Source organism: Strongylocentrotus purpuratus, unplaced genomic scaffold (genome assembly GCF_000002235.5).
Source record: "Strongylocentrotus purpuratus isolate Spur 01 unplaced genomic scaffold, Spur_5.0 spur5_scaffold_20, whole genome shotgun sequence".
NCBI classification, from domain to species: Eukaryota; Metazoa; Echinodermata; class Echinoidea; order Camarodonta; family Strongylocentrotidae; genus Strongylocentrotus; species Strongylocentrotus purpuratus.
This window is the reverse complement of record NW_022145606.1, coordinates 14,317,605-14,338,657: the sequence shown is the minus strand read 5'-3', so window position 1 is coordinate 14,338,657 and position 21,053 is coordinate 14,317,605.

Genomic DNA, 21,053 nt, shown 5'->3' with positions numbered 1-21,053 from the left:
TTTCATAAAATACCAATATGAATATATTACAAAAATAAATACAAATAGTGAGCCCTCATTCAATGCTTATAAATACTATGTCCCTTTTGCAGCCAACATCAAATTTTGTAGAACTTTGCAGGAATTATGAATATGTCATGTATGTCCTATCTGTGAAATTTAAACGTTAGCAGTGTCCTAATATTCAAATTATGCAAAGAAACCTGTTAACATGCTAGACTTCACTGTCAGACACTATGGAGTGACTCACTGGCTTTCTTCTTTGGTAATAACATACATGTACATAAAATGAGCTGTAAAGGGTACATTAGCATTTGTGTCTACATCAATATCCCACTTCTGCTTGTAATGGCCAAAATTAAACTGATTAAATCTTTGCGCAGCATAAAATGTACGACCATTCGGTACAATGGTCTCAAAATCAGACCATTACTTACTGGCTCTATAGCTCTTAAGTCGATTCGACAACTAATACGGTAGTCGTTATTTTCCAACTTAAAGACATTTTCAAGCCCCCCTTTTTTAGGGAAGTTCTAAATTAGTATTATCTTTTAAATGCCGTTGGAATTGAACCTTTTCATATTTTTGGCCTGCAAATGGGACATAGTACCTTTAAAGGCAGAGACCAGTTTTGGTCATGCAATTGCATTGTGAAAAAAACATTGTGGAATCGATCAGAAAAGGTTGATCATCTAGCATATTAGTATTGGTGTGTACTGAAAGGTTCTGGATCATCAAAATGATGAGATTTGACCCAGTCTTGGTAAAGTTACAAGCACTGTACACAGAAAGATGTATATGAGACTACGCGACACACACAGAATAATAATTATTTAACTTTTGATTAACACAATAACACTAAAAATCAGGATTTCATATTCCTTTAAATGTAGTTGGGTGGGGTGGGGCAAGAGGTGGGACAGATCATACACAGCACAAACCCATATCCATCGTAATTAATCATAAATTCATCAGATCATTAACAATTGTTATGCTGGGGGACTTTTCGCTCAGCTAATTGAACAGCCAAATCTTGCACAATCTAATTTTCATACCCTTTACAAAATGGCCAGTGTTCATCCAAGTATGAATTATTATCAGATTTGTTGGTATCATATGATAGAGGAGAGCTTCACCCATCTATACATGTGACAATTTCCCGAGAATGTTTCACATTTTTTATTTGGCACAATATTTAAAAGTTTCAACTTTTTTTTTTAGACACTCGGTATACCTACACTCCAAAAACTTTCTCCCGTCAAAGTCCAAAGCCCCTGTCAAAGTCCAAAGCTCCTGTCAAAGTTCAAAGCACCTGTCAAAGTCCAAAGCCCCTGTCAAAGTCCAAAGCACCTGTCATCAAAACAAAAAATAAAAAGTACAAGTAAAACATGACCAAAATATATAATACAAACAAATAATTAAAACCAAGTTAGATTCCATCACAAATTCAACTTTGGTAACAACTAATTTGCATACTTTGATGTCACTCAAACATTTCATAAAACAGTCCAACCTCATTATAACAATTCAGTATGTCATACATATCATCCATCAAGGCCCCATTGCATAAAACTATTTTACCGTATGCACTTTTGATGCTAATTAATTAACATGCTACAATTGATTTTTCCCCAAAGGTCACCTACATTAATTATCCACCCTGATAGTTTTCTTTCAGATAGCATGAGGGCAGTACAAATATGTATCAAGATTCCATTCATTCTTTTGAAAGCCACCTAGCCATCATCAAAATTGTATTTAAAAAAAAAAAAAAAAGAGGCCCCCCCCCCCAAAAAAAAAAATGAAGCGGGCGGGGACGCTAAACATGTAAAAAAAAATTAATGGCCTAACTCAAATCTTTTGGGACCCATAAAATAGCTTTGACTTAGACAAATTTTGATTTTGGACGGTCACAAAATACTTGGACAAAGCAGGTTGGGCTACGTGTAGACTTTCAACCATAGCAATTTTTGACTTATCCAAGTTCGACTTAGGCAAGGTCACCTGTACTATATGTATTGCATTGGACTAAAATCAAAATACATCTTTCATTTGCACTAGGTGTTTCAAAACAAACAAACTTGTTCTTCTTGATCAACTCCTTATATAATTCATGGATTCTCTTCAAATTTTGGCAACACCCAATGGAAGAGTATTGAGAATTGTCCACAAAATTATGTTACATACTTACGAAAGTGTCAAATATGTTATATAAAAAATTACATTAAGCCATCGCTTTCCTATTCCGCGTTCAATTATGTTCCCAATTATGCAGATCTGTTTCATTCCATCGTAGCTTTAATTTAAAAACTACTTGACTTGAGCTTTCTTAAGCAGATCAACTTACTCTCTGCAACTTTCAGCAACTCTGAAAAACAGTCAATAACCTGAAAGAAAAAAAAGAAGAAAAAACAATTGCATTTCAAAAAATACCAAAATGATTATATTACAAAAATAAATACAAATAGTGAGCCCTCATTCAATGCTTAAAGATACTATTTCCCTTTTGCAGCCAACATCAAATTCTGTAGAACTTTACAGGAATTATGAATATGTCATGTATGTCCTATCTGTGAAGTTTAAACGTTAGCAGTGTCCTAATATTCAAATTATGCAAAGAAACCTGTTTACTTGCTACACTAGCTTCACTGTCAGACACTATTGAGTGACTCACTGGCTTTTTCTTCTTTGGAAATAACATACATGTACATAAAATGAGCTGTAAAGGGTATATGAGCATTTGTTAACATCAATATCCCACTTCTGCTTGTATTGGCCAAAATTAAACTGATTGAATCTTTGCGCAGCATAAAATGTACGACAATTCGGTACAGTGGTCTGAAAATCAGACCATTACTTACTGGCTCTATAGCTCTTAAGTCGATTCGACAACTAATAGTCGTTATTTTCCAACTTAAAGACATTTTCAAGCCCCCCTTTTTTTAGGGAAGTTCTAAATTAGTATTATCTTTCAAATGCTGTTGGAATTTAACCTTTTCATTTTGTTGGCCTGCAAATGGGGCATAGTACCTTTAAAGACAAAGACCAGTTTTGGTCATGCGATTGCATTGTGAAAAAAACGTTGTGGAATCGATCAGAAAAGGTTGCTCAGCTAGCATATAATTATTGGTGTGATCTGGATCATCAAAATGATGAGATTTGACCCAGTCTTGGTAAAGTTACAAGCACTGTACACAGAAAGATGTATGTGGGACTACGCGACACACACAAAATAATAATTATTTAACTTTTGATTAACACAATAAGACTAACTAGATGGAACTTAGACTGCGTGCAGTCGAAAATGATGCCTCCGCTATAGAGCGATTTTACAAACCAAAACGGAAGCAATTTTTAATATTCAAGTTTGATTGTAATCCATTATCAAGTTTGATTGTAATCCATTATCGGGTTCTCAGAATATCGTGATTACAAGCTATTTCAGTTTGAGAGTAATGCCTCTGGCTACTTTGTAGCGGAGGCATGAAAATCGAGAATGATCTTATCTGTTTGGATCGAAATCAATCATATTGTGATGATAATTTTCATCCATCAAAGTCCTTAGTAACTACCGTTCCGAAGATGGTGAAAATAAAATTCAAGACATACCTCCTCGTCCCCTTCCTCCGCCGAATCCTCCCCTTCCGCGTCCACCGAAACCGCGTCCTCCTCCTCGTCCACCAAATCCACCTGTAACAAACATGGTATGTCTAGTTAGAATCCACTGTATCGTATTTGTATAATAATTGAAATTATATTATTAAAGGTATAGACCAGTTCTGGTCATGCAATTCAATTGCATTGTGAAAAGAAACGTTGTGGAATCGATCAGAAAAGGTTGATCATCTATAAGTATTGGTGTGTACTGCAAAGTTCTGGAATCATCAAAATGATACAAACTTTTGCCCAGTTTTGGTAAATTAAAAGCACTGTACACAGAAAGATGTATATGGGACTATGTGATATCTATCCAGGCCGAATCTATATTTTAACTAGATGGAATTCGACTGCGTGCAGTCGAAAATGATGCCTCCGTCATAGAGCAATTTTACAAACCAAGACAGAAGAAATTTTTTGAATTCAAATTCAATTGTAATCCATTAACAGGTTCTCAGAATATTGTGATTACAAGCAATTTCTCATATACATATATGACCCTTTGATCTTTGACCTCATGACTCTAAAATCTACTCAGTTCATTGGCTCTGCAAGATGTCCTGAGTTAAATAGTAATCCATCTGTCAGTTCTAATGAGAATGCGTTCACAAGCTATTTTTGGATACATAATGAGCCCATGACCTTTGACCTTTGACCTTATGAACCAAGAATTTACTCAGTTCATTGGCTCTGCAAGTAACACACATGACCTAATTTTGTCAGAAATCCATCAATCGGTTCTTCAGATAACGCGATCACGAGCTGTTTTTGCATACATAATGAGCCCTGTGGCCTTTGACCTCGTAATCCCAAAATCTACTCAGTTCATCGGCTCTGCAAGATACATACATGACCTAATTTTGGCAGCAATCCATCAATCGGTTCTTCAGATAACGCGATCACAAGCTGTTTTTGCATACATAATGAGCCCTGTGACCTTTGACCTCGTAATCCCAAAATCTACTCAGTTCATCGGCTCTGCAAGATACGTACATGACCAAAGTTTGGCAGAAATCCATCAATCGGTTCTTCAGATAACGCGATCACGAGAACGGGACGTACGTACAGACGTACGGACAACCCGAAAACATAATGCCTCCGGCTACTTTGTAACGGAGGCATAAAAATCAGGGTTTCATTCTCCTTTAAATGAAGTTGGGTGGGGTGGGGCAAGAGGTGGGACACATCATAAACCCAGCACAAACCCATATCCATCGTAATTAATCATAAATTCATCAGATCATTAACAATTGTTATGCTTGGGGACTTCTCGCTCAGCCAAATTGAACAGCCAAATCTTGCACAATCTAATTTTCATACCCTTTACAAAAGTGGCCAGTGCTCATCCAAGTATGAATTATTATCAGATGTGTTTGTATCATATGATAGACAAGAGCTTCACCTATCCATACATATGACAATTTCCCGAGAATGTTTCACATTTTTTATTTATTTGGCAGAATATTTAAAAGTTTCAACTTTGATTTTTTAGACACTCGGTATACCTACACTCCAAAAACTTTCTTCCGTCAAAGTCCAAAGCCCCTGTCAAAGTCCAAAGCGCCTGTCATCAAAACAAAAAATAAAAAGTACAAGTAAAACATGACCAAAATATAAAAAACAAAAATTAAATAAAACCAAGTTAGATTTCATCACAAATTCAACTTTGGTAACAACTAATTTGCATACTTTGATGTCACTCAAACATTTTATAATACAGTCCAACCTCATTATAACAATTCAGTATGTCATACATACATATCATCCATCAAGGCCCCATTGCATAAAACTATTTTACCGTATGCACTTTTGATGCTAATTAATTAACATGCTACAATTGATTTTTCCCCAAAGGTCACCTAAATTAATTATCCATCCTGATAGTTTTCTTTTAGATAGCATGAGGGCAGTACAAATATGTATCAAGATTCCATTCATTCTTAGCAAATTTTTGACTTATCCAAGTTCGACTTAGGCAAGGTCACCTGTACTATATGTATTGCATTCGACTAAAATCAAAATACATCTATCATTTGCACTAGGTGTTTAAAAACAAACAAACTTGTTCTTCTTTATCAACTCCTTACATAATTTATGGATTCTCTTCAAATTTTGGCAACACCCAATGGAAGAGTATTGAGAATTGTCCACAAAATGATGTTACATACTTACGAAAGTGTCAAAAATGTTATATAGAAAATTTCATTAAGCCATAGCTTTCCTATTCCGCGTTCAATTATGTTCCCAATTATGCAGATCTGTTTCATTCCATCGTAGCTTTAATTTAAAAACTACTTGACTTCAGCCTTCTTAAGCAGATCAACTTACTCTCTATTAACAACTAATATCAACTTACCGGTACTAACCAAGTCTCTAAAGAACAGTCAAAACTGAAATACAAATAGAAAAGAAAAAAACAATTACATTGCATAAAATTCCAGAAATGAACATATCACAAAAATAAATACAAAAATGCTGAATTACATAAATACAACGGCCCGTATTCTGAAGTTGTGTCTAACTTAGTCATGTCTTAAGTTAAACGACTGTTTAGTTAGACACGACTTTAACGCGAGGTCGTGTCTAAGTCCTGTTTAACTAAATTTTGTATTCTGAAGTAGTGTCTAAGTCTCGTCTAACTAAACAACTGTTTAAGTCCTGTCTAAGTCGTGTTTAACTAAACAACTGTTTAAGTTCTGCGCAAGTCGTGTTTAACTTTTAGTCATGACTTCTGCGCATGGCCAATAGGCGTTAATTCTGACGATAGACCCAATGCGCATGCATGCGCGCACCGGATAAATAAATTAACGCGCACAGCTAGCTGTGTGCGTGCTGGTACCATGGTGATGTGATCGTGATGTAATGACTAGACTGCATGTACTGTGTACGTAGTACATATGTACTGTACGTACTCAGACCTGCCAACCTCAAGAGTTCAAAAACTGTATTCTTTAATCCCAAAAGTTGTATTTTACTGACAAAAGTTATATTCTTAAAAATAAACACGGACTGTGACATGATGGATCAATGCCTCTTACAGTTCCTACAAACAGGAAGAAAATTTGTTATGGATCATTGGCTGAATATGCATGATTTCGTCACGACTGGTGTGTTCGATGAACCAATGAACATCCCCAAATTGCCGATGTGAGATGCTTGTAGGATACTTTAGAGGACAGAATGGGCATTTTGCCATTAATAATGGCACACACACAGAATTTAAAAAAAAATATTTAAAAAAAATAAAAAATTAGGGCGCAATTCCCCCCCCCCCCCCCCCCCCCCCCCCCCCACAAGCGAATTTGCGGCCGGCGCAATTTTTGTATTTTCGGGAGCAAAAAAAAAAATTTTAAAAAAAATCTTATCCCCCCCCCCCCCCAAAAAAAAATGAGGTTAGCTCACTAAAATCCTTCTCAATGACTGAAGGTAGAGCCTAAAAATATGGAATCAATTTAATATCAAAGAACTTTTGATAGAGATTAACATATCAGATGTGGACAAATGTCACTTTTAACAACTAGAAAATATAAAGAAAAAAGATTATATCTTTTTAATTGCAGATTTTTACAAACTGCACATTCGAAGGTAGATAGAGTACGATGTTTTTGTCAATCTTGCGTTGGTTTGAGCCCCATAGCTAGAGCCATCTCAAATTGAGAAGAAAAACTGTGAACAGTTAGAATAGAAGTCTTGCGACATCATTATATGAATATGTATGAGCTCCGGTCTCATCGCGCGCAAAACAAATTTGACGTAGTCTCACACATAGTACCTTATTCTCAGCACTAGACACCAGTGTCGTGCAGTAATGTATGAGAAGTGTAAAAAAAGACATTTCAGTAAAAAAAAAAAAGTCTACGTGAGCAGTCTATACTCCAATTGAGAAGTGTAATGAATGCCATGATTTGAACGTGTGTTTTAGTGTATGATATCATCATATGGTTAGTGAGAGAGAGAGAGAGAGAGGGAGAAATATCTCCGTCAGTACACGTCTATCAATGCGTGCAGTCCTATTGACTATGTTTGTGTTCGCTGCAACTGTTGGATTTATCGATCATATTGTGTTCGCTGCAACTGTTGGATTTATCGATCGTTGATAATGTGTCAAATTGATCTTTACTCATGAGGAAATAATTGGAATACATATCAAAACTAAGGTAGGCCTATTTATTTATTTCAATCATTTTCTTAATTTACAATGAGTGGCTTTCGAGCTTTCTCTCATTATGTTTTGACCCTCCATGCCATGGCATGGCTAGCATGGCTCGATTGCGGCTTGCATGCAATTACCGTACCTGGACGGCCTGCAGTACTGTGTCGGTGTGTGCGACTAATTCAAGGCTAGCCGGTGATGATGAATGTACTTTCGCGCGAAGTTTTGAACTTGTTGTCCGGGCAATGACCATGATGACACGCCTATTCCCTCGGGCCTGTCTAATTCTCAACGTAATTTTTGGGACCATAAAATTGATTGTTTCAAGGCTCTTACGTACGGCCAGGCGTAGAAGGAAAGGCATAAAAAAGAGCTGGATATCTCGTATTTTATGGAAATTGTGGAGTCGGCAGATGGGTGAGTTGTCTTAGTGAAAGAAAATGCTTTCTTTTAATCTTTGTTTTATTTTAAACAAATTTGTAATTAAAAAGTTAGATTTGGGCATTGGCCTCCCTAACAATACCACTTTGATCAAGCATGCCAAAAACATCCCCCAAATTTGTCCCTAAAATATCAAATTTTTCCGAAAAAGTTGCTATGTCGGCAGAAAAATTGAAAATGGGTGATCCTTATGGTTTTCCTAAGCAGAGAGGGTTTGAAAAAAAACTTGCATAAAAACCTCAATAACACTCATACAGCGCATTATACGGAAGCAGCACAATCACGGAAGTGCCAGTCAGAGGTCAACACCATTGTGTAGAGATCGTAAAGTCACACGCTACACGTGAAAAGGGAGCTAAGCTGTATCGGTCTGGTAAAAAATTTGCTCTTATTTCGTTATTTTTACTTCCGATTATGATATTCCGGAGGTAATTACGATTACAAGTCACATAAAATTCATCAAGGCCACTGTCCAATATTGGTCGGGTGCGGAAAGGTGTGATTTGGTTTTGTTTACATAACTCTCCGTGGCCGTGCAGTGCTACTAATACTATGGAGTACCGTATGGGACCCGGTTAAGGCTCCCTGGTCTGGAATATTAACATAGAATAAAGGAGCTGGTAATCGGACAGCGCCAGTTTTCGGCCGATCCATTGGATGCATGGTAAAATCCCTTTAAAATACATCGCATAATAGCATATCACATATCCCACACATACCATACCATGCCAGAGTCACTGAAGAACCACATTTGCAATGGAAAATATATCCTAAAATATCACATTTTAGCGATATAATCGGCGGTCCCGCTACCCAAATCTGAAAAATCGAGTTTCTTACGCGTGTATGTAAGAAATATGGGTACCATAAAATGAGCTTTATTTCGAGTGTTTTTCAGATTTAGAGCCCGATTTTGTGTTGGTCGCAAGCTCAAAAGTATCTCATCGCATGTATTAAATCAATGCAGCCGGACCCCGCCACGCACACACGATATATCCGTCAAATTCAGATTCCAACTTCCGATCACCGCTGTGCCTGTCTTCGGCCAGGCGAGCACCCGGGAGCTCCGGCGTGGGATACCTGCTCCGCCCGCTTGTGCTATACATCAGCGCGGAAACGCACGGCGCGCGCGAGCGCTTCCTATTGACTTTGTACATGCGTCCGAAAACTGGTTCGCTATGCCGATAACCGGCTCCAAAACAGTGAAAATTGAAATGAATATTGTCATGACAATTCGTGATTTTTTTCTGGGATTCTTTTTTTGTTTAAATAATAATAATATTTACTTCATGATTTGAACAAGAAATGATAATAAATAGGAAGTAAAGAGTCCAAAAAATAGGATTTTGTCTTGACTTAAGACAGTGGCCGAAAACCGGGTCCTTTACTCTAACAAACATTTCCAGGGAGCCCTTAACTTGAGGCTACTTTGCGGAATATGGAGAAAAACCTGTTCTTTCATATGACACCTCATTTATTGAGTTTCACCTTCAGGATCACGAGCAGTAGGCCTATTGGTTTGAATCTCAATTTGGTAATACAAGCATTGATCATTTTTTCTTAAGCGCACAATGTACATAGACTGCATAGGGGTGTGTGCAATCTCTATGGAAGGATTTTAGCACACAAAACCGAGTGCGCGATCAGACACCCTAGACCTAGATCTAGACCTACTTAGTTAGACTAAGATTATGGTTTTAAATTCAAACATTAACTAATATTACTTTATCTTATATCAGCATGATCCTAAAATACTTACACCTTCAAACACGGTCAAATTATCCAAAGCACCTCCCTGTTAAAAGTAACAACTCCAAGTCCAAGCAAGTCCAAAAGCAACAGTCAGTACACAGATAAGTTGTAACATGCGTAGACTAGTTATGCACACGTCGTAGATCTATGCACTGCACTATACGGACATACAAATCTGAAGAAATCGTCCAATTAATTGTATACGTTTTTTGTATTGGTATGGTGGTCATTTATGCGTTCGTTCGTGCGCGCAGGCTGTGCGCGTTCGCATTTGCAAAATGCAATATATAACCTCTAAATAACGTAAATCAGCAATGTGACTTACTTGGTCTTTTGGTTAAAGCACCCGACTTCCTTTTCAATGACTCGGGATCAAATCCGTGAAGAATTATTTTTTTTTTTTGGGGGGGGGGGGGCTTTCGTTTCTTATTTTTTTTTTGATCATTTTCTTCGACTAGACCTACTATATAACACGATATATGTGTATATATATATATATATATATATAATCACAAAAAAATGTAATAAAATGCTTAATTTTGCGTGTTATATTTCTGGGAGAGGAATGTCAATAGTGTGCGTACAACCCTACGGGAAATCTGAATCCTTCTATGATGCTAGTCTCCTTCCCAGACGTTTATATTTTTCCAGTTAATAAGCCCAGGTACGGTATGCAATGTTTGCGTCCATTCAATGGACCAATATATTGTTCACATGTCTATTATCTCTTTCTCTATATAATAAATATTAAACTCTGTTAAGTGCTGGAAATATTGAATACAATATTGAACAATTTGATACCATGTTTATCTCTTTATGACCATTAATAACGAAATGAGCGTCCGTTCAAGGTAAATGTCTGTGCGTGCGAGCTCTTGTATTACATAGCATATAATTATGGTCGAAAACATGCCTATACGAAATACATTATAGCTCTATTTAGGATGCAAATTGACCCCACAATTTTTTACGTGTCAAACTCGTGAGAAATAATCGAGCCAGTTAAGTTGTAAATAACATCGCGCACCAGCTGCTGGTGACAATGACAATGTATATTACGCGTATAACAAAATGCGCACCATATGCACGAACTCTATTGTGACGTCACAATCAGACCCTTGGCACACTGTTTGCAGTGTATCGAAAATTCGTCAAGCACTGGATGCACAGTGCTTGTTTGACGATGTTTTTGCAACTTCTAATGCTAGGAAATCCTGTGGAGTGTAGGCTACATAATTTATAAGATAGTAATTTATAATTTATAATTTATAAGATAGTATAAGATAGTAAGAGTTTCTTGTTTGCTCTAGATATCTGATGTGGTTAATATTAGTAATATTTACTGCCTAATTCAGGGCATTACGATTTGCCATATATCATCCTCACCTTCGGTTCGGGCGATATACGTCGTATTGCCCAGAAGGCAGTCAATATTACTTAATTATGCATCATCATGATAATTGCTCAATATTTCGTTCATCAGTTCAGCTCATCAGTTAAGTTCAGTTCATCAGTTCATCCGTTTAGCTCATCAATTCAGTTCATTTTACATCAATTCAATTTATCAGTTCATCAGTTTATCAGTACTTCATTCATCAATTCATATCTTAATACATCATTTTACATTAACATAATTTCATGAGGTAATTGAATTGAAGATGAGCATGATCATAAGAATTGAAAACAGACCACCTAATTCGTCCCCATGACGAATTAAATTTCTAGTTTATTTATTATTATTAAATATTTTTCTTATTTCTAACCACTTTTTTGTTAGCAAGATAACTTGAAAATGGTTCGATTAAATGCCTTGAAATTTGGCACACATATGTATAGGCATATGTACAAAGCACAATAACGTTTTTAACATTGACCTTCACTGATGACGTCATCTAGGCGCCATTTTGTAAAAATCAACTCATGATCATATCTTCATAACCAAAAGCTATTTCTCGTTCATATTTATCATGATCGAGGTCAATATCCGTCCGGTCAATTTCAGGTCAAAAAACGCGCGCGTGCGCGTACGTCCGCGCGTCAATGCGCGCGCAAAATTTTAAAATGCTCAAAATCGTCTCAAATTCATTTTGCATACGTTTTAGGCCATTCTAAGCATTTTATAAAAAATCGCGCACACGCACATGCGCGTGCGTTTTCGCGCGTAAAACTTTTACGCAACATAGAATCGCCATTTTTTTCTTTCATAATATTCCACATATTTTTACAAACAAATTGATACCATGTTTATCTCTTTATGACTATTAATGACGGTATGATCGACCGTTAAACATAAATTTCCGTGCGCGCGAGCTCTTGTAATACATAGCATATATGGGCAAAAATATGCCTATACAAAATCCATTGTAGCTCTTTAGGATGCAAGATGACCTCAATTTGTTTTCATATCTTGATAAAGTATGAGTCGGAGATATGATTTCATGTCTCATTTGACCCTCAATTAACTCATGACCTCATCATAATGGCCTCCGAACTCAAAATTTCAATTTGCATATTATGACGTCATCATATATTTGGAAAATTGATTGTATCTCTGTAAATATTGATCAATTTTCTTTCAAATTTTAATATGTTCTAGCTGAGACAATTTACTACAAAAACATTCAATTCGACAAAGGAATCATGGCGTATTGTTGCGATTAAAGGAGGCATGTCAATTTTTCACTTTTTGTGTGTATTCTCTACGGGACATGACTTTTTCTCAAAACTGGATTCTACATTCCCGTCTTTCGCGAGCAATATCTCCGTCGTTTTAGCTTCGTTAAAAATGAACCATGAGTATGTTGTAGCTGAGACGATTAGCTATCTCAAATGCGCCCTTCATTTTGTCTCAAATTTTAGTTGAACCAGCCCACCTATACTTGTTCCAAACAAGTATTACAAATCTAGTTTATTTTTCTTAATTCTACCCACTTTTTTGTTAACAAGATATCTTGAAAATGGTTTAATCAAATGCTTTGATATTTGGCACACATATGTATAGGCATATGGACAAAACACAGTAAGGTTTTCAACCTTGACCTTGACTGATGACGTCATCTAGGCGCCATTTTGTGAAATTTTCTGAAAATAAACTCATGATCATATCTTCATAACCAAAAGGTATTTCTCATTCATATTTATTATGATCAAGGTCAATATCAGTCCAGTCAATTTCAGGTCAAAAAACGCGCGCGTGCGCGTACGTCCGCGCGTCAATGCGCGCGCGAAATTTTTAAATGCTTAAAATCGTCTCAAATTTATTTTGCATACGTTTTAGGTCATTTTAAGCATTTTATAAAAAATCGCGCGTACGAGCATGCGCGCGCGTTTTCGCGCGTAACACCATTAAAAAACATAGAATCGCCATTTTTTTTTCTTTCATGATATTTCTCATATTTTTTCAAGGAATTTGATTCCATGTTTATCTCTTTATGACCATTATTAACAAGATAAGCGTAAATTCAAGATAAATGTCAGTGCGCGCGAGGTCTTTTAATACATAGCATATATGGGCAAAAACATGCCTATACAAAATCCGTTATAGCTCTTTGGAATGCACCAGGATCCTCAATTTTTTTTCATATTAAGATAGAGTATGAGTCGGAAATATGATTCCATGTCTCATTTGGCCATTAAGTGTATCGTGACATCATCACAATGGCCTTGGAACTCAAAATACGAATTTGCATATTATGACGTCAGCATATTTATGTAAAATTGATTGTATCTCTGTAAATATTGATCAATTTTCTTCAAAATTTCGATATGTTGTAGCTAAGACAATTCTCTACAAGCGCAATAATAACCATTTTTCATTTTGATGACGTCATCATAGTGAAAATTTTGATTAAAGGCCTCATGTCAACAACTTCATAATTTGCGTGTTATGCCTATAGAAGGTGAATTTAGTTCACGTTATGAATCTACATGATATTGTCTTTTAAGAATTTGTAAGAAGTATGTCGCTTATTTTTGCTCTATTTTGTCTCAAATGTTAGTTGACCAGCCCACCTATACTTGTTCCAAACAAGTATTATATGTCTAGTTTATTAATTAAATATTTTTCTTATTTCTAACCACTTTTTTGTTAGCAAGATAGCGAAAAAATGGCTCGATCAAATCCCTTGAAATTTAGCACACATATGTATAGGCATATGTACAAAGCACAATAACGTTTTCAACATTGACCTTCACTGATGACGTCATCCAGGCGCCATTTTGTAAAATTTTACAAAAAATCAACTCATGATTATATCTTCATAACCAAAAGATATTTCTCATTCATATTTATCATGATCAAGGTCAATATCCGTCCGGTAAACTTCCGGTCAAAGAACGCGCGCGTGCGCGTACGTCCGCGCGTTAATGCGCGCGCACAAATTTTGAATGCTCAAAATCATCTCAAAATCATTTTACATACGTTTTAGGCCATTCTAAGCATTTTATAAAAAATCGCTCGCACACACGCGCATGCGCGCGGCGCGCGCGTTTTCGCGCGTAAACCTATTACACAACATAGAATCGCCATTTTTTTTCTTTCATAATATTTCACATATTTTTACAAACAAATTGATACCATGCTTGTCTCTTTATGACTATTAATAATGGAATGATCGACCGTTTAACATAAATTTCCGTGCGCGCGAGCTCTTGTTATACATAGCATATATGGGCAAAAACATGCCTATACAAGATCCATTGTAGCCCTTTAGGATGCAAGGTGACCCCAATTTTTGGGTCATATTTTGATACAGTATGAATTGGAGATATGATTTCATGTCTCATTTGACCCTCAATTAACTCATGACGTCATCATAATGGCCTCCAAACTCAAAATTTCAATTTGCATATTATGACGTCAGCATATTTACGGAAAATTGATTGTTTCTCTGTAAATATTGATCGATTGTCTTTAAAATTTTGATATGTTTTAGCTGAGACAATTCTCTACAAAGAAAGTTGGCCCAAATTTTCATTTTGACGAAGGCATCAGGGCGTATTTTCGCGATTAAAAAAGGCATGTCAATTTTTCACATTTTGCGTGTATTCTCTATGGGACATGAGTTTTTCTCAAAACCGGATTCTTTCGCGAGCAATATCTCTGTCGTTTAGCTTCGTTAACGCTGAACTTCAAGTATGTTGTAGCTGAGACAATAAGCTATCTCAAATGTACCCTTTATTTTGTCTCAATTTTTTGTTGGATCAGCCCACCTATACTTGTTCCAAACAAGTATTACAAATCTAGTCAGGTGGGCTGTATATCGTACAGACCACCTTATAATTTCGTTAGAATTGCCTTTATTTATTTATCAGGTGGGCTGTATCTAATACAGACCACCTTATATTTTTGTTAAAATTGCCTTTATTATCAGGTGGGCTGTATCTAATACAGACCACCTTATATTTTTGTTAAAATTGCCTTTATTTGTTATTTATTAGGTGGTCTGTTGAAAACAGATCACCTATTGTTTTCGTCAGAATTTTCTTTCTTTATTATTTATTTATTAGGTGGTCTGTCGTTTTCGACAGATCACCTATTTTTTTCGTCAGAATTTTCTTTCTTCTTTATTAGGTGGTCTGTCGTTTTCGACAGATCACCTATTGTTTTCGTCAGAATTTTCTTTCTTCTTTATTAGGTGGTCTGTTGAAAACAGATCACCTATTGTTTTCGTCAGAATTTTCTTTCTTTATTAGGTGGTCTGTCAACGACAGATCACCTATTGTTTTCGTCAGAATTTTCTTTCTTTATTATTATTATTATTAGGTGGTCTGTCAACGACAGATCACCTATTGTTTTCGTCAGAATTTTCTTTCTTTATTATTATTATTATTTATTTTTATTTATTTTCACACTTTTTTGTTAACAGGATAACTCAAGATCAGTTTAGTCAATTTCCTTCAATTTTGGCACAGTCATAGGTCATTGTCATGAGACGTTAGAGTAACATTTTCGAGGTCATCAAGTTTTCATGACGTCATCCAGGCGCCATTTTGTGTTTTTTTGGTACTTTTTACTCATGATCATATCTTCTTAACGGAGAAACATTTCTAATTCATATTTATCATGATTAAGGTCAATATCCGTCCGGTCAACTTCAGGTCAAAAAACGCGCGCGCACGCGTACGTCCGCGCGTCAGCGCGCGCGCAAAAAAAAAAAATGCTTCAAATCGTTAAAAATTAATTTTGCATACGTTTCAGGCCATTTTAAGCGTTTTGCAAAAAAAGCTCGCACGCGCGTGCGCGCGCGTTTTCGCGCGTATTGGTATTTGCCAACATAAAATCGCAAAATTTTCTCTGTCATCATATTTAGCACATTTTTCCAAGCATTTTGATACCTTGTTCACCTTTTTCTGCCCATTAATAACGGAATGAGCGTCCGTTTAAGATAATGTCCGTGCGTGCGAGCTCTTGTAATACATAGCATACATGGGCAAAAACATGCCTATACAAAATCCATTGTAGCGCTTTAGGATGGAAGATGAACCAAATTTTGTTTTCATATGTTGATAGAGTATGAATTGGAGATATGATTTCATGTCTCATTTGACCCTCAATTGACTCATGACGTCATCATAATGGCCTCCGAACTCAAAATTTCAATTTTCATATTATGACGTCAGCAGATTTTTGGAAAATTGATTGTATCTCTGTAAATATTGATCAATTTTCTTTCAAATTTTGATATGTTCTACCTGAGAATATTCTCTACAAATACAGTTGTCACAAGATTTCATTTTGACAAAGGTATCATGGCGTTTTTTGCGATTAAAGGAGGCATGTCAATTTTTCACATTTTGCGTGTATTCTCTATGGGACATGACTTTTTCTCAAAACTTGATTCTACATTCTCGTCTTTCGCGAGCAATATCTCCGTCGTTTTATCTTTGTTTACGCTGAGCTTTGAGTATGTTGTAGCTGAGAAAATAAGCTATCGTAAGTGTGTCCTTTATTTTTCGATCAGATGCCGGGATCATGCTCATATTTCACTTACAAAGTGGGATTTGATAATTCCATTTTCCGTTTACGTGTAATCTCTATGGGAAATGTTTTGGTATATCGGTAACGCACTTGACTTCCGACCTCAAGGTCCCTGGTTCGAGTCCGGGCGTCTCCAACAATTTTTTTTCTTCACTTTTTTTTCTTTTTGACCTTTCACTGTACCATCTCCTTTGAATATTAAAACACGTACAATCGCAAATAATGTAATAAACAACCATATTTACTTTATTATTACCCTATTATCACTAGATCCATTACTTTTGGCGTGTAATCCTTATGGGAGATGACTTTTTCTCAAATCTGGATTCTACATTCTTGTCTTTTGCGAGCAATATCGCCGTTATTTCGGCTTGGTTTTTGTTGATTTTTGAGTATGTTGTAGCTGAGACTATACGCTATCTAAATATTCTCTAATTTTGTTCAGTCTGATGTCATCGTGGTCTGTTGATGATAATCATCAACATCATCATCATCATCATCATCATCATCGTCATCACCATTACTATCAAGATCATCATCATCATGATCATCATGATGATCATCATTGTTTACATGTATATATAACTTCTCCCTTTCTCAATATAGTAAATATTATAATCTCTCATAAGACTTGAAGACAGACCACCTAATTCGTCTATATGACGAATTAAATTTCTAGTTATTATTATTATTATTAGGTGGTCTGTCAACGACAGATCACCTATTGTTTTCGTCAGAATTTTCTTTCTTTATTATTATTATTATTTATTTTTATTTATTTTCACACTTTTTTGTTAACAGGATAACTCAAGATCAGTTTAGTCAATTTCGTTCAATTTTAGCACAGTCATAGGTCATTGTCATGAGACGTTAGAGTAACATTTTCAAGGTCATCAAGTTTTCATGACGTCATCCAGGCGCCATTTTGTGTTTTTTTTGGTACTTTTTACTCAGGATCATATCTTCATAACGGAAAAACATTTCTCATTCATATTTATCATGATTAAGGTCAATGTCCGTTCGGTCAATTTTAGGTCAAAAAACGCGCGCGCATGCGTACGTCCGCGCGTCAGCGAGCGCGCAAAAAATAAAAATGCTCAAAATCGTCTCAAATTTTTTTTGCATACGTTTCAGGCCATTTTAAGCATTTCGCAAAAAACGCGCACACATGCATGCGCGCGCGTTTTCGCGCGTAATGGCATTTTGCAACATAAAATCGCAAAATTTGTCATGTCAACATATTTGGCACATTTTTCCAAGCATTTTGATACCTTGTTCACCTTTTTTTGCCCATTAATAACGGAATGAGCGCCCGTTTAAGATAATGTCCGTGCGTGCGAGCTCTTGTAATACATAGCATACATGGGCAAAAACATGCCTATACAAAATCCATTGTAGCGCTTTAAGATGCAAGGTGAACCCAATTTTGTTTTCATATTTTGATAGAGTATGAATTGGAGATATGATTTCATGTCTCATTTGACCCTCAATTAACTCATGACGTCATCATAATGGCCTCCGAACTCAAAATTTCAATTTGCATATTATGACGTCATCATATTTTTGGAAAATTGATTGTATCTCTGTAAATATTGATCAATTTTCATTCAAATTTTTATATGTTCTAGCTGAAACAATTCTCTACAGATGCAGTGAACACAAATTTTCATTTTGACGAAAGCATCATGGCGTATTTTTGCGATTAAAGGAGGCATGTCAATTTTTCACATTTTGCGTGTATTCTCTACGGGACATGACTTTTTCTCAAAACTGGATTCTACATTCTCGTCTTTCGCGAGCAATATCTCCGTCGTTTTATCTTTGTTTACGCTGAGCTTTGAGTATGTTGTAGCTGAGACAATAAGCTATCACAAGTGTGCCCTTTATTTTTCGATCAGATGCCGGGATCATGCTCATATTTCACTTACAAAGTGGGATTTGAGAATTCCATTTTCCGTTTACGTGTAATCTCTATGGGAAATGTTTTGGTATATCGGTAACGCACTTGACTTCCGACCTCGAGGTCCCTGGTTCGAGTCCGGGCGTCTCCAACAATTTTTTTCTTCACTTTTTTTTCTTTTTGACCTTTCACTCTACCATCTCCTTTGAATATTAAAACACGTACAATCGCAAATAATGTAATAAACAACCATATTTACTTTATTATTACCCTATTATCACTAGATCCATTACTTTTTGCGTGTAATCCTTATGGGAGCTGACTTTTTCTCAAATCTGGAATCTACATTCTTGTCTTTTGCGAGCAATATCTTCGTTAATTCGGCTTGGTTTTGTTGATTTTTGAGTATGTTGTAGCTGAGACTATATACTATCTAAATGTTCTCTCATTTTTTTCAGTCTGGTGTCATCGTGGTCTGTTGATGATAATCATCAACATCATCATGATCATCATCATCATCATCGTCATCACCATTACTATCAAGATCATCATCATGATCATCATGATGATCATCATTGTTTACATGTCTATATAACTTCTCCCTTTCTCAATATAGTAAATATTATAATCTATCATAAGACGTGAAGACAGACCACCTAATTCGTCCCCATGACGAATTAAATTTCTAGTTTATTTTTATTTATTTTCACACTTTTTTGTTAACAGGATAACTCAAGATCAGTTTAGTCAATTTCGTTCAATTTTGGCACAGTCATAGGTCATTGTCATGAGACGTTAGAGTAACATTTTCAAGGTCATCAAGTTTTCATGACGTCATCCAGGCGCCATTTTGTGTTTTTTTGGTACTTTTTACTCATGATCATATCTTCATAACGGAAAGGCATTTCTCATTCATATTTATCACGATTAAGGTCAATATCCGTCCGGTCAATTTCAGGTCAGAAAACGCGCGCGCATGCGTACGTCCGCGCGTCACCGCGCGCGCAAAAAATAAAAATGCTCAAAATCGTCTCAAATTTTTTTTGCATACGTTTTAGGCCATTTTAAGCATTTTGCAAAAAACGCGCGCACGCACATGCGCGCGCGTTTTCGCGCGTAATTGCTTTTTCCTACATAGAATCGCCAATTTTTTTCTGTCATCATATTTGACGCATTTTTCCAAGCATTTTGATACCTTGTTCACCTTTTTCTGACCATTAATAACGGAATGAGCGTCCGTTTAAGATAATTTCCGTGCGTGCGAGCTCTTGTAATACATAGCATACATGGGCAAAAACATGCCTATACAAAATCCATTATAGCACTTTAGGATGCAAAGTGAACCCAATTTTTTTCTCCATATTTTGATAGAGTATGAATTGGAAATATGATTTAATGTCTCATTTGACCCTCAATTAACTCATGACGTCATCATAATGGCCTCCCAACTCAAAATTTCAATTTGCATATTATGACGTCAGTATTTTTCTGGAAAATTGACTGTATCTCTGTAAATATTGATTGATTTTCTTCCAAATTTTGATATGATCTAGCTGAGACAATTTTCTACAAATGCAGTTGCCACAATATTTCATTTTGACAAAGGTATCATGGCGTATTTTTGCGATTAAAGGTGGCATGTCAATTTTTCACATTTTGCGTGTATTCTCTATGGGACATGACTTTTTCTCAAAACTGGATTCTACATCCTGTCTTTTGCGAGCAATATCTCCATTTTTTTAGCTTTATTTTCTCTGAGCTTTGAGTATGTTGTAGCTGAGACAATAAGCTATCATAAGTGTGCCCTTTATTTTTTGGTCAGATGCCGGGATCATGCTCATATTTCACTTACAAAGTGGGATTTGTAAATTCTATTTTCCGTTTACGTGTAATCTCTATGGGAAATGTTTTGGTATATCAGTAAGGCACTTGACTTCCGACCTCGAGGTCCCTGGTTCGAGTCCGGGCGTCTCCAACAATTTTTTTTTCTTCACTTTTTTTTCTTTTTGACCTTTCACTCTACCATCTCCTTTGAATATTAAAACACGTACAATCGCAAATAATGTAATAAACAACCATATTTACTTTATTATTACCCTGTTATCACTTGATCCATTACTTTTTGCGTGTAATCCTTATGGGAGATGACTTTTTCTCAAATCTGGATTCTA